The sequence below is a fragment of the Poromitra crassiceps genome, assembly GCF_964638095.1.
Source record: "Poromitra crassiceps genome assembly, chromosome: 9".
Classification (NCBI taxonomy): Eukaryota; Metazoa; Chordata; class Actinopteri; order Beryciformes; family Melamphaidae; genus Poromitra; species Poromitra crassiceps.
Genome location: NC_139630.1, coordinates 2,252,906 through 2,265,066, shown reverse-complemented (window position 1 = coordinate 2,265,066; position 12,161 = coordinate 2,252,906).

Here is a 12,161-nt window from a genome sequence, read left to right as displayed (position 1 = left end):
GCAATGAATCCCTTAGCAAAAATAAGTTTATACAAGTGTACAATTAGTATACTTTAGTATACTTCTTTTAAACTTAAAATGAGAGAGTATACTTTCAGTTTACTTTTTATATACTTATCAAATATACTTATAAAAATGTTACTTAAGTATACTTACACTTGAGTATACTTATACTTAAGTGTACTTACACAGTATCCAGTATACTTACATTCAAGTATACTTATACTTAAGTATACTTACACAGTATACAGTATACTTACACTTAAGTATACTTATACTTAATTATACTTACACTTAAGTATACTTATACTTAAGTGTACTTACACAGTATACAGTATACTTACACTTAAGTATACTTATACTTAAGTGTACTTACACAGTATACAGAAAAGTCTAAGTATACTTGGCTTGTACTTGTACTTAAACTTGTGATTGAGATACACACAAGAAAAGTATAAATAAGTATTCTTGCCTTATACAGAAAGTATAAGTATACTTGGCTTGTAGTTGATTTGTTTTATTTGAAGTAGGCTACAGCAGTTCTGCATATAAAATGGAAAAATCAGGATATCACAATAAATCCCAGAGGCTTATTTCCATGTGGTCCCTTATAGTCGATAGATTATAGCCGATTAAATACTTTTTCAGACATATCGGTTTCTTTGAGGTAGTATACACCATACACATTTGGCTGATTTTATTGACAATTCTTCCATATATGAGAGTAGCAGACTTGATGTATACTGGCTGCTAAGGCTACCAGAATATATGGAGTGCTTGAGTGATGTCACTCAGCACACAATTGCTCAACTTCACATCACTGATGACATCACTCACTGATGACCACCACTGATGATGTCATAGATGTGATGATGCCATAGAGATTGTGACATCATCAGTGATGATGTCATAGACATTAATTCATGAATGAAATCATCAGAGGGACAATTGAAACAGAGAAACAAACAGACAAACAGAGCCCATGCTCCCTTTTATAAGCACAATTAAAGCAATACAACTGTGACTTTTGCTTCGCTGGAAATTATGGTGGTGTCCAGACATGCTTTCCAGAAGTACACAACCTGCCTATGACCATCCCCTGATCACAACCCACCGCCATGCAAATATTCAGTACAATGCCACCTGGGGTGTGGGTGTCAGGTGTTTTCCAGGACTTTCCAAGTGGTTCCAGGACTTGATGAAGTGCCCATGACCTTCTCCGGATCATAACCCCCTGCCATGCAAGATTTCAGCCCAATCTGACCTGGGGTGTGGATGTGAAGTATTTTCCGGTGGTTTCCAGGATTTTCCAGGACTTTGCAGGTGGTTCAAGGACTTGGTGATGGACGCATGACCTTCCCCAGATCCTAACACCCCGCCATGCAAAATTTCAGCCCAATCCGTCCTGGGGTGTGGGCGTAAGGTGTTTTCCAGGTGTTTTCCAGGATTTTCCAGGTCTTTCCAGGTGGTCCCAGGACTTGATGACATGCCCATGAGCTTCCCCAGATCACTACCCCCCTCCATGCAAAATTTCAGCCCAATCCGAACTGGGCTGTGGGCATGAGGTGTTTTCCAGGTCGTTTCCAGGATTTCCCAGGACTTTCCAGGTGATTCCAGGACTTTCCAATCTGCTCATGACCTTCCCCAGATCATAAGCCACCTGTGTGTGTGTGTGTGTGTGTGTGTGTGTGTGTGTGTGTGTGTGTGTGTGTGTGTGTGTGTGTGTGTGTGTGTGTGTGTGTGATTGAATGTTTAGTCTCTAATGACTTTCTGTTCATGTTCACATATCAGATCTCCAGGTGCAGGTGAACACATCAACAGTCAGACCTCATCCTACAGATGATGGATATAAGCTGGTAGATCTGAAGTGTGTCAGCAGATGTCTTCTAGCTGCTCGTCCTTCCTACGTCTGGTACTGGGATGGATACAGACAGTATGGAGAAACTTCTTCTCTTACATCCTGGTTTCATCCTGCATGGAGCTATTCCTGTGCTGTAAAAGGACTTGAGGAGTTTCGCTCTCCTGCAGTGTGTGAGTTTACTCCACAGTGTGTCACTAACATAGCGCCACCTGCTGGACACCTTTACCTAATGCACTGTACCATGACTGCATGTATTTAAAAGATGTCATTCTAACAGTGATGTTTAAAAACTCTTTCATCTTTCAGGTGTCGACGGTCAAACCTGCCCCAGAGTGACTTACAGCAACACACACATCTGTGCCTTGAAGGGCTCATCAGTGAACATTTATTGCACCTACAACAGTTATCATCATGATGTTCCATCTAAATTGTGGTTCAGTCCCACACATAGTGATCGATGGCAGCGTTCCTCACGGCCTGAGGACCTTAGTGAGGACTCAGAGTTTGCAGGTCGTGTTCAGATGATTAACACAGAGGAGACAACAAAGAGAGGAAGCTCCACTCTGACAATCACTGACCTGAGAGAGAGCGATTCACACCAGTATCACTTCAGATTCAGAACATAGTACAGAAATCATGACTGGGGAACAGATTTTCCTGGAACAACTCTGAGCGTCACAGGTATGTTGAACACAAACTGATATAGCATGGTACATTTAAACTAACTGATGACATCTGAATGTGGACAATACTGTTGAATATTGTGACAACACTTTCATGTCAAATTGATAGAGATTATATGAATTTGTGTTTGTGTGTGTGTGTGTGCGTGTGCGTGTGCGTGTGTGTGTGTGTGTGTGTGCGCACATGTGATTGTGTGTGCGCGACTACACGTGTTTGTGTGTGTGAGTGTGTGTGTGTGTGTGTGCGGGTGCGGGTGCGTGTGTGTGTCGCCCCCTCAGGGTCGCGCTTATACCGGCACGGCGCCTTTCCCACATGCAGCCATTTGACCACGTTCCGGTCATTTTGCGGTACAAAGCGCATGTGGGAAAAGGGCTTTAGTGTGACACACCATCTTATGTAATGCAAACATCCCATAATTTCCCTAAGCACTGTGCATTCCAACAAGTGTTACATGAATGAATGAATGAATGAATGAATGAATGAATGAATGAGCACACAGAAAATAAGAAAACTATCACTGACTCTTCTTCTGCTTTATGAATGGATGTTACTTCAATTACAAAATACAACACAAAAACAAAGTGTACATTGTATACTAATGAGCATAAATAGCTGTGATTTTGTTAGCTCCTCCTTACATGCTGTGTCTAACCCCACCTCCACCCCAGCTCCTCCTTACATGCTGTGTCTAACCCCGCCTCCACCCCAGCTCCGCCAAATAATATAGCTAATGCATAGGGCAATACAAGTTGACTTTTGACTAGTGGTTCTGACTGAACCATGTTTCATGTATTCTGTTGAGACCAAAATAAATGTTGAGAAACACAATCAGCTGTTCAGTTGTCCAAGAACTGAGGACCTTAAATGATCCTCTATCTTTCCACTATCACTTAACATGTCACATTTACACATAATAATATTCCATAAAACACAGATTACAGATTATCAATCTGTAATGGACGTAAACATCCTAAATCTCCTCAGTATTTTCATCTGATCTCTTCCCAGCCCCGAGGGAATCAACAGCCATTGCAGTAACGTTAACTACGACTCTTCTCCTGGTTATCATTCTCCTCATAGGCCAATTGGTCTTCCTATGGATTAGGTGAGCAATTCTGTTTCACTGTGGTTATGTTCACTTGGGCATTTAAAATACAATGTGTTCATTTATTCAGTTGTTCATTCATTCTCCTAACCAGAGAGAGGAGGACCTCCCAACAATCATCTGGACCTGGAGGAAGACCAGACAACAGTCTGCAGGTGAGAGGAGGAACTAAACAAGTCTGTGGTTAACAAAAGTTTATGGGAAAGCAAATTTGGATTCAGCATGATAATCTTCACAAACGTGAATAACTTTTATGACTTTTGGAACGTAAATGTCTTTTTTTTTTGGAAAACGCTTCAAAAGGCATAAAAGTTATTCACGTTTGTGAATATTATCCTGCTGAACCCAAATTCGCGTTCCCATAAACCTTTGTTAACCACAGACGGTATTATGCATTAAAGTGAAATCCCCATTCTAAAACCCCATAGACTTTTCCACTGACGAACCAAATGGCGGCGATTTCTCGATAAAGCCTACAAAAATATGTGATCCCTGCGGTACTCTATTTGTGCAATCACCTAATTAAAAAAGTGTGGCTCCGTCAGGTCACCCGCATGGGTGCTCTTTACACTTCCTGAAAGTTTCAGCACGATCGCACGCAAAACGCCATAGCTGTGACTGGCCAGACTTCTTGAAAGAGACAGAGACCACATTGACAAATTTATACCGTATATAGATGATTAATTGTTGACATCCCTATTACCATGTATTACCATGTAATACCATGTATTACCATGTATTACCATGTATTATTATGTACCACCTTTTTAAATCTGCCTTCCAGGGATTTTAGGGATTTTTAGGGTCTTTTTAGCTACTGTTCTTACTGTGTTTTATTTTGGTTTTGAAGATTTCCAATGCTGTGTCGTTTTTAGGGCTTGTTTTTCTTTCTGGGCTTTTAATTTTTAATTTTTAATTTTAATTGTATTCTTTGTTTTATTCATTGTGCATTTTAAAACGGTGTCTGTTTTTATTGTAAAGCACTTTGTAACTGTGTTTTGAAAAGTGCTATATAAATAAAGTTTATTATTATTATTATTATTATTACCATGTATTGCCATCTATTACAATGTATTTCAGGTGTGCTGTCTGCTGTCTGTGCATGTCTTGTGACCTTGTTAAACTTAATATTGTTTGTTGCAGATTCCTCTCTCTGCTCCAGCCTCCACATCCCAGCCAGACTCCACTTACCAGAGCCTCAGCCCAGCCACCACGGATCAGGACCAAACATACTCTACTCTGCCACCAGACTCCACTTACCAGAGCCTCAGTCCAGCCACCACGGATCAGAACCAAACATACTCTACTCTGCCACCAGACTCCACTTACCAGAGCCTCAGTCCAGCCACCACGGATCAGAACCAAACATACTCTACTCTGCCACCAGACCACTTACCAGAGCCTCAGTCCAGCCTCCATGGATCAGAACCAAACATACTCTACTCTGCCACCAGACTCCACTGACTAGAGCCTCAGTCCAGCCACCATGGATCAGGACCAGACATACTCTACTGTTAGACAAATGAGTAGTGGAGTGCTGAGATATAGAGTTTGTAGTATACGTGTATTTGATTCAATATTCAAGATATTTTAATAACCATAATAAGTAATCAGATTACAAAGGAGCCATTTGACTTAGTGCAAGTATGCAGCACAGCAGTCACATCAACAGTAGAACAACCTTCTAGAACAATCCAATTATAAAGTGCAAAGTCCTTTAAAGTGACATATAATGGGGGAAGGGGGGCAGAGGTAAAGTCCTGATTTGTGGGGGCTTATGGGGTCTCATTGAAGATGCGGATGGCAGTTGGAAAGAAAGTGTTCCTGTGTCGAGAAGTTCTGATACTGCCAGACTTCTGCCATGAGCGAGGGCTTTGAGGAGTTTATGGCCTGGGTGGGAGCGGTCGGCCATCATTTTCCAATGAAACCGTTTCAGAATTTTTTGTGTGTTTGTATAAAATGTTCTGCTCTTATTTCCTGTTGAAACAGGATGTTGGGTCCGGTCAAAACGTGGGGAGGGATCATTCAAAAGTGTCATCATCATCACTCAGTTAGCCACAGAAAGGCAGTTTTATTGGATGGGCCCGGTGGAGGAGTAGGACTGTTCAAAAATCTGTATTGTTCAATTCCACACAGGCTCCGCCCCTAGCAGGGCTTTGTTGCTACAGCAACTCCTACGAGTGGATCAGCAGACTGAAATGTGCGTGTACATACTCAGCCAATCAGGATTAACCTACTCAACCCCTATGGAGCTGCACCGTATAAAATGGTGCCGGTCTCACTCACCACCAACCACTTTTCTTCAGCACCTGGCGAACAAGTTTGCCATCGTCTGGAATCAACAGCATTGGATAGATACCGCCCGAGCCAACAGGGCCTACATCAACAGAGAGGGCAGCGTGTGATCCACACCACTGTTGAAGGCTGCCAAGGACCTGTGGTGCTGGGCCACCGAGCACCTCTGTCCTCTCAAGGCGCTGCACAGTCTGGGCCTGGAGAACATGCGGGCCAACCTCATGTCAATAAGCACCCCCTGGAGGATGAATGGATTTGAGACGCTCACCCGTTAGGGGATGGATGCGTTTGGACACGCTCCATGGCCATAAAAGCTGCGTTGGGGTATGCAGATTCTTCAGGAGCTCCAAACCTTTATGCTTTTAAACTTTTGAATGGCAGTTTATCTCCTTGTTATGGTTTATTTTGTAATTTTCTCTTCTTTATATTCACTTTTATCTGTTTACATCTGTGTTTAGTTGCATGTTTGTTTTCTTATAGTATCCATTTATCCCCTGGATTACCTTTTATTATTATTTTTTTACCATTTTGTATTCATTCATGTTTATTATTCAACTGTTTTATATATTTGATTGTGAAAAATTCTGCATCATTGTTTTTATTGTATGTAAAGTGCTATAAAAATAGTTTTAAGTGAGGAAGCAGGAATCAAATTATGCAAACTATTCACCTTATGTAGCCCCGCCCACTTGACCCAGTTGTGTTATGATTTCCTGTTCAAAACACAGTCAGTTTTACCTGGTCACTAGTACTGTACTGTCACAGGAAGTGTCAACACAATAGGAAGTAACTGGATGACCCCTGTGTTGGAACATAAGGTGAATAGGCCTGTTAATGCTTTACTGCCATAGATTGTAAATATATTAAAACTTCACTGTGCATAGTTTGTTTATGTATATTTTAAGATGAAATACATGACTTGTTTATGACATTTTTTAGAAGCCTATTTCATTAAGTAGTAATAAAGACTCAAAAGATGTTTGTTTTCTTTTTTCACTCCCAGCTCTTTGTCCTATGACTCACTGCTTGAATGATAACACACAGCACTAAACAATATGTTTAAGACTTGAATAGAGTTTGTTGTTATTGTTATTGTACTGGTCCTATAGACTGTTATTAGCTTATTGTTTTTCTCCATCTTCTCAATTCCCTGTGATAATACTGCAGCCATGAAACTTTGCACTGTGGTAATTAGACCCACCAGAAATACGTATAACCGCCGTCAGCCTGATGGTGGTGCTATAATTAAAGGGTGGGTTCCCAAAGTGGGGGTCGGGAGCCCCCGGGGGGTCGCGACTCGTGGGACACTGATGGGGGGTCGCGAGATGATTTCCAGAATGTGTGAAAAAATTGACCTATAATGTGTGAAGTACAGAATGTGTGAAATACAATGTAAAAACTATTACAAATAGCACATTTTAACGAGTTTGTTTTATTTACTCTGTTTAGTGCATGAGCGCACAAACATTTGTATGCTTCAACCACCTCCGGGGGTAGTGGTCACCAGCCTCTGAAGCACCGTTATTCGCGGGCTGAAACGTTTGTGGTTAAAAGGCTGTACCTCCCACAACGTCTACCCACAACTTGTGTAAGACGAGATAAGTTCTAGCACTGTTTTTTTTGCTTTACTTATTCACTGGGAGTCTCACTGAGAGCAATGCTCTCTATTTCAGGAGTGCCCTGTTCACATTCAAACCTGGTGCCTGACCAGTACAACCAGTCTAATCTGCTGCACAATGAGCAGCTGCAGTGCAGCAGTTGGGGTTAAAGGCCTTGCTCAAGGGCAGCTCAGTGGTGGTAATGAGGGAGGGGCAAGCACTGCTTTTCACTTTCCCCAACCAATTGTTGCAATTCCTCATGATCGCCTGTAGAGGTCACTCATCATTAACTTAAAGTCCCAATGAGAGTCTTGAGAGCATCTAATTGGGGTGGCACATGAAGCAGGGAGGGATTAATCAAACCAACCAATGAGATCTCTGCTATCTGAATGTGAATTTTCTGATCCCTGTCACTTACAATATCCTCCTTATCTGTTGGTGGCGCTGTCTATGTTTCACTGGTCCTCTGGCTCTTTGGGGCCGATGACGAGGTACTGGGAGCCCAGCTGCAGGTTGAGGCCATCTCTGAGAGAGAGAGAGAGAGAGAGAGAGAGAGAGAGAGAGAGAGAGAGAGACAGAGAGAGAGAGAGAGAGGGAGAGAGAGAGGGAGAGAGAGAGAGAGAGAGGGGGAGAGAGAGAGAGAGAGAGAGGTGGAGGAAGAAATGTATGAGGGGGGGACACATTTAATGTTAATTCATATTTTTTTGAATGTTTTGCGTAACATTTTATACCAGTAAGGGTTAATGCACGACGAGGTGTACATTATCACTTTTTAAGGGACGACGTGAGAGGCGTGAACCGTCCGAGGCGAAGTCCCTTAAAAAGTGATAATGTACACCTGTGTGCATTAACCCGCTTATACCATGGTCACTTGCCAACAAAACAATAGGACCAGTCATTTATATTTCCATGTGTAATAAATAAAGCAATCTAAATGGCTAAATGGCTGTTATTCATACTGTAAATCAGTCTTCCACGAAATAAAATAGTCCCTCCCACCTCCACCACCCTCCGTTTTAAAGCCGACTCAAACGCTAACTTTATCACAGGAATGCGGGTTTAACGATGTTTTGCGTTCTACATTAAATGAAGACAATACCGTTTGGCCGCTTGCTTTATTTTGTATGATAGATCGTATTGGCCAAGTATATTAACATTTAAGAGTGAAGAGTTTCAGGAAGTGACGAGAATGGATTCAAGTGAAATGCAGAGAGGTTGTCTCTCTCTCCCCTTACAGAAAACACACATGAGTTTCACATGTGTCCACATGAGTTTCACATGTGACCACATGTGCCATATGTGGACACATGTGAAACTCATGTGGACACATGTGGACATCATGTTACCACATGCTGTGACATGTGGTAACATGTACAGGTTTTCCACATGTGGAGCACATGTGGAAAATGTGTAGAGCACATGTGGGAAACGTGTAGAGCACATGTGGGAAAACGTGTAGAACACATGTGGAAAACATGTAGAGCACATGTGGAAAACATGTAGAGCACATGTGGAAAACATGTAGAGCACATGTGGAAACATGTAGAGCACATGTGGGAAAACATGTAGAGCACATGTGGAAAACGTGTAGAGCACATGTGGAAACATGTAGAGCACATGTGGGAAAACATGTAGAGCACATGTGGAAAACATGTAGAGCACATGTGGAAACATGTAGAGCACATGTGGAAACATGTAGAGCACATGTGGGAACCAGGAGAGCACATGTGGAAAACATGTAGAGCACATGTGGAAACATGTAGAGCACATGTGGGAACCAGGAGAGCACATGTGGAAAACATGTAGAGCACATGTGGGGAAATGTTTGCCTGGTCATCCATAGCATAAATGTACCCTAAATGTCTTAGACTCTAAGTTAGAGAGAGAGAGAGTGAGGAGCCGAGCGCAGGACGATACGGGAGGAGATGGGAGATGAGAGCGAGGAGGTCAGTGCCGTGTGTGGAAACATCATGTGTATCATACACATGAGCAAAGTGCACACAGACATACAGTAGGCTACAGGCAGACTGGATACTTGGTGAAAGAAGAGCGGCCAACTAAGAATCTTTCCCACTTTATACAACTGCTACATTTTTAACCTTTATTTATCCAGGGCAATCACATTGAGATGTCCATCTCGTTTTACATTAAGGGGTTAAGGGCCTTGTTCAAGGGCACCTCAGTGGTGGTAATGAGGGAGGGGCAAGTGCTGCTTTTCACACATGCTTTTCTAATTGACACTGTCTCTTTGTCTATATATTGTGTTTGTGTGCAGGTGTTTGATAATGACATTGTGGGACAAACAGCCAGTGGAGGACACCCAATCTGTTAAGTAAATTGAGATTTTTTTTCTCCAAAAACCTATTCCTGTTGTTCCTGAATTCTGCAAATAGACATTGCTGTTGAGTTTTCATTTCATTTCATTTTATTTTATTTTGTGTGTGTGCTTTGAGCACCACAAGCCAAGTGCCATCCAGTTCCATTGTATTAAAGAGAAGGCAGACATCTCTATGGCCGATTTGGTCTCCAAAACTCAACAACTCACACCAAAACGGTCTAGATTGACATATGCTGTGGGTGGCTCTAGTTTTAATTACAGGTGACTGGTTTGTTAAATAAAAGATTTGTGCACATAGCTGATGCCATGAGCACAAGGAACCTCAGTGCATTTTGCCTCTATTTACCTATTTTTTTTTTTTTTTTTTTTTGCAATTTTTGTAAATTAAATTTTCAGTGTAGTTGATCACTTTTAAAGTAGCTCATGCTTCACTTTTCTGTAGCACGTTTTCAAACAGCAGTTGAAATATTGACCAAAGAACAGTGTTACTTTGCCACTAATTTATCTGTGTTTGCTTTTCAGTTTGATACAAAGAGTGGCTCCAGAACCAAAACCTGGGTGAAGCAGATGTGGAAGCTCGAGTGGGGAAGCCTGGATGCTACATCACAGAGAAAACAATGGACATAAACAAACAAACAAAAAATACTACTTAAAGGGACACTCTACCAAAAAACAATGCTGATTTTGCACATAATCTCACACATATCCAAAAACTGTAAACCGTTTTGCAAGCATACATTTAGTTCGACAGTTATTGAGAGTTGATTTAAGTTGTGAATGATATCACTGGTCCATGACTTAACTCAAATTAACTCTCAATAACTGAAATTAATTAATTAAATGAATGCCTGCAAAACTGTTTACATTTTTCGGATTATGTGAGATTTTGTGCAAAATAAATCAGCATTGTTTTTCAATCGAGTTCTGACTTGACTTAAGGCCTTTGCTCCTCAAGGGATCATAGGCCATTGACAAAATGTCCTCCACCTCACTCCATCTCCCCAATTGAGCCCGCTCCCAGACATTTCTGCCTGTACACCTCTTCTCCAGCTGTTCCTGGGGCGACCTCTTTTCTTCTCAGGTGATGTTGTCTGTTTTGTTGTGTTATTGTTAATTAGTCAGTAGTTTTATTATTTTATTGAGTTTAATTGTAATGAGTCTTTAATTGTCTTCACCACGTTAGTTGATTTGAGTCACACTTTTACTTTTAATACTTTTTACATAAAGACAGGTACAGGCTGACTGTTCAGGTGCACTGCTGTTCTCTCTCCCACTCCCTCTCTGTGTTGCTTGTATTTAATAAATAATTATATTGTTATGTAAACCTGAAATAGTCTTCATTTAACTAGTTCAAGAAAGATTACTTTTGTGATGTTTATCTGGTCTGACTACTCTCAGCATGGGGTGCTGGTTAACAAGCATTCAACCATAGACCAGCATGTTGTGTTTGACACCAGCAAGACCAGCATAGCTGGTGTATGCTGGTCACACCAGCATACCAGCAGATGTTGGTGTGACCAGTATACCCATGGGAATTACATGGGTTTCACATGTAATATCATAGGTTTCACATGCAAATCCATATGGGATACACATGGGTATTGATGTGGGTTTAACATGGGAATTTACATGGGTTTCACATGTTATCCCATAGGTTTCACATGTATTTTATTTTCAAATATTTTTATTGATTTTTTTTCCAAACAGACAAAACAAAAACTCACAAAACGTAAACCCCCTCTTCCCACATGAAGACAAAAAACAAACAAAAAGACAAAAACAAAAAAACAAAAGCAGCAACATATAACTTTTGACCACTACCTCACACAGTTCCATCACCACCTTATTATAGAAACTTAAAAAAAATAAAAAAAATAAACAGAATATCATTTTACTCTATTGTAGCTGTAGCATATTGAGATTCAAAATAATTTAAAAAAGGTTGCCAGACTTTAAAGAACTTTTGCACAGACCCTCGAATTGAATATTTCAACTTTTCAAGTTTTAGATGAGCCATCACTTCACCAACCCATTGTTTATGTGTAGGAGGTGTAACAGACTTCCAATTGAGCAGTGTAAGAAATCTGGGTTATTTTTATATCATACCACAGTGAGATCACCATCCTCACTCCCATGTGATTTTTCCTGAGACCATCTGGAGATGGTTTAAAGACAAAGAACAACAGACTTGTTTCAAAACAGCGTCATTACTCACACATTTTAAAACAAGAATGACTTCTTATCTCTTGGGCCCTTTTGCCAGGCTCCGGGCTTCAAAGG